The sequence below is a fragment of the Prunus persica genome, chromosome G2 (genome assembly GCF_000346465.2).
Source record: "Prunus persica cultivar Lovell chromosome G2, Prunus_persica_NCBIv2, whole genome shotgun sequence".
Classification (NCBI taxonomy): domain Eukaryota; kingdom Viridiplantae; phylum Streptophyta; class Magnoliopsida; order Rosales; family Rosaceae; genus Prunus; species Prunus persica.
Window position 1 is genome coordinate 14,710,971 of NC_034010.1, and position 4,022 is coordinate 14,714,992.

At 40.6% G+C, this 4,022-nt stretch overlaps 1 pseudogene; it reads left to right on the forward strand.

Moving 5' to 3' along the window:
* LOC109947358 lies at positions 355-3,459 on the forward strand (annotated as a pseudogene).

Below are 4,022 nucleotides of genomic sequence, written 5' to 3' on the forward strand. Positions count from 1 at the left end.
ACACCTCCACCAGCCCAATGAGCACAACCTAGTAGCCTCACTCCAAACCCCGACCTGTTAGACCCCGACAATCCAACACTCTCGTTGGTTTAGGTATTGCATGAATTTTTTTTCTTCACTTTTTTGAGAGTGCAGAGACAAATACAGGGTACCAAACTGAAATTAATCCAAAAAAAAACAAAAAACAAAAAATGGAAGCAACCTGAAGAAGGTTATGACGCACATATATTATATCCAATAAAGCATGTCACTTGTGATCCTTTTGTGATGTTCCTTTGTAGGAGCATTTTTCCCAATAAGATCTATATTTGGGGTTCATGTCTGGCTGCTCTTCTGATCTACAAATGGCGAAGAATGCATTTGTCAATGTATAGCACCATAGAAGTTAAAGGAAAGTTATGTAATGGTCGATTTGTAGCAATTAAAATGTTGGGGAAGTCTAAAGCAAATGGGTAAGATTTCATAAGTGAGGTAGCTACTGTTGGGAGGATTCACCATGTTAATATGGTTCAACTTGTTGGTTATTGTATTGAGGGATCAAAGCGTGCCCTTATTTATAACTTCATGCCTAAGGGGGCTCTTGATAAATACATTTATTCCAAAGAAGGAAGCATATCTCCAAGTTGCAAGCAAATGTATGACATTTCTGTTGGAGTGGCTCTAGGGATCGAATATCTACATCGAGGTTGTGACATGCAAATACTACATTTCGACATCAAACCTCACAATATTCTTCTTTATGACTGGCGGACTCAGGAATTTTTTAGAAGAGGGGCAACATTTAAAAGGCAAAAAGTATGTGAGGGAAATCCAAGTGCAAGGAGTCCATGAACCCATCTACAATAATCAACAGGGAAGAGAGAAACTTTGAATAAATAAACATGAAATTTGCATAAAATAAAATAAAATTATAAGTTGAGAAACTAAGAAAGAACATATGCCAAATAAGGGGGATTAAAGCTCATAGATATTTATGAAGTAGAGATACATCATTAAGGGAATTTTGGGAGATAACAAGTTTATGTGAAACAAAAATCAAATTGAATATTACAAAATCTCTTTTAGACATATACTCGAACACATGGTGGGCACCAGCAGAGGGGCAAATTCCAACCACCCCAAAGGATTTTCCGACGAAGGGAGGTGCTGCTCCCTCATGTGTAGGTCTGCCTTTTCATCTGAAAGATTTCTGACTTTGGGCTTGCAAAATTATACCCAGTAGGTAATACCATCATTTCTTTGATGGCAGCAAGGGGGACAATGGGATAAATGGCACCTGAGTTATTCTTAAAAATATTGGAGCTGTCTCACACAAAACCGATGTCTATAGTTTTGGAATGTTATTTATGGAAATTGTGAGTAGAATGAAGAATTTGAATGCATCAATAGAGCATTCAAGCCAAATTTTTTTTCCTCTTTGGGTCTCAGTCTGCATGGGCAAAGAGTTTGAGATGAATGATGCTACAGAAGAGGAAAAACGAAGAATAAAGAAGATGATTATAGCTGCTTTATGGTGTATACAATTGAAGCCAAGCGATCATCCTTCAATGAACAAAGTTACAGAGATGCTTGAGGGAGAGGTTGAATGCCTCCAAGCCCCTCCCAAGCTATTTTTATGTCCATAAGAAATGCCAGAGACAATCTTCCTTGTAATTCAAATCAAACGTGTTCGAACAGAGAGCTAACATTCACAACATAACCAGCCCTTTTCAACTAGCCAAAGATCCAAATCAAAGCAACTGCATGAACAAGGATTACTACCTTTGGGATTACGACGTCTTTTATCACAACAACCTCATAGTATTGGAAGTACATTCAGGAAACTACTGTTTGTGCAAATAATCTCGCGGGAGAATATTTTCTTTGTGATTCTTCAACCTTCGTTCTTCCTTCTCTCTCTTCCTCAATTCTCGTAGAAAAGACCAGAGTAAATAGACCATACCTGGGGGTGTTGGCCAAAGGCCTTCCGATGCCTATGTTAGTTCGAGTGTTTGTAGGAAAACAATAGCTAACAAAAGTGTACGGAGATGTATGTATGGTGTGAACTGGGTGGCAAGCGCCGTGTGAAGAAAATATGGAGAGTGGAGAGTAGAGAGGTTGACTGCAAGGGTATTGCCGTTGGCTAGAGAGAGAGAGAGAGAGGGAGAAAGCTCCAAGTATTTTTCTAGGGTTTGAGTAGGTTTAGGTGTACCTTGAATGATGAATGAAGCCATCTATTTATAGGAGCCTCGATTTTGTAGAGAATAAAACTCTGATTAGGAAGGAGTTTATTCTTCACCCAAGTTCGTAGAGATTGAGTCCATTAGGGATTTGATTGGAATCCAAATCTCTTAATTTGATGATGATTATATCTCATTATTAGGATAATATCTGAATTAATGATATTATCTTATTAAATACAAATAATATCCTGTAATTCAGATATTATCCTTATTAAATAATTTGCGAAATAAATTCGTTCAATTAATTAATTTAAGGGATATTCTTCTTTTCCACGTGGCGTGCTATGATTGGAGACGAAAATATTTGCTCTCACAAATGCCCCCCAGCTATCACGTGGCGCTTGTGTGGCATGTAGGAGATGAACTTATTTTTCGGGCTCTTCAACTGCGTCCGGGCTTTGTTCTGTGAGTTGGACTCTTTTTGCAGATTGGATTCCCAATTGGAGTGGGCTTCTAACTGTTCTTGGAGTTGGGTTCCCAGTAGGAATGGGCTTGTGATTTCTTCATGACCTTGGACCCCTAACCTGTATAAATGCAAGGCCTTTCTTCACTCTTCTTCACATCACAAACTTAACTTCTCTACTTTCTAGCTTGAGAGAGATCTTGGAGAATTTGTACTGCTTGTCGAAGAGAGGAGTTGTCGTGCATCCCAAGGTATGTCGAGCAGGTTAATATTGTTTATTCTTCGTCTTTTCTTCTTCGCGGAGAGGACCAGTTGGATTGGACCAGGCAGGTTGTCATTCTAACTAGTAGCCAAAGACAATTGGAGCCACGGTGGCCACTAGTGGCTGCTAAGTGAGTGCCAGGAGGAAGTTGGTGGTCTGCCCCCTGTCCAGGATGTTGAGAGATGGAAGCAGAATGGTCTAAACTATGATGATCTAACTATTAGATAGGAGGAGTGCTCTGACGGATCCCCCTAAAAAAGGAAGTCAAATGTCACGTCTTCAAGAAATGAAGTTGCAACTTCGCCGATGAAGGATGTGTCTCCGTTGAGGAAAAAGCCAAGGATCCCTTCTGTTGAGAAAATCAAGTAGGAGTTGTTCCCCCATCATCAGCTAAGGTTAAACATTTTGTTGGTGCAGATAACAAGAAGATTAACGGTATGCCCAATATTAGGGATGTTCCGCTCAAGCCTCTTACTGACAAGTTTGGAGACCGTGATCTGCTCCGTGAAGTGGTCCGCTCGAGAACTATTTTACTTGCTAAGAGGCAAGGAGATGCAGATATTCCTCTCTGAGGTTCGAGTCGTTTGTACCAGTAAAAGGATGGAGATTGAACTAGAAGGTCTGCTCATCCGCCCAACCATCACGATCCAGCTGTTGAGTCACAAGCATTAAAGTAAGGAGTTGATTCAGCGTCGTTGATTCCTTTAGAGGTGAGGATGGCGGTGGCTAGGGGTTCTTCTGCAACGTCAGCGGCTAATCCCAAGGTGAACAAATCCAGGCATGCAGGGGATGCAGGCGTGTCTGATCTGCTGAAGACGAACTTCCTGTTAAGCCCGTCTGCTTTCTTTAGGATGGTTAATCATATCTATGAGGCTGGCGATCTTAGTACCTTCTCAAGTCTTTCCTTGGAAAAACAAAGGGAAGCAACATTTCATCTGCTTCAAAAATAAGTAGTTTTTGCTGCTGAAACTATTCGAAACTCGTCTGCTGTTGCCCCTTCTTTTGCTGCTGAATTGGTTAGTCGAAAAGATGCTTACTTCCATCTTAAGCGCAACAATGCAGACATCTTTCTTAGCTATGACAAGCTCCTGCCTAGATTTCACGCCTACCACAAGTCAGCTGAAAAATTCAAGTT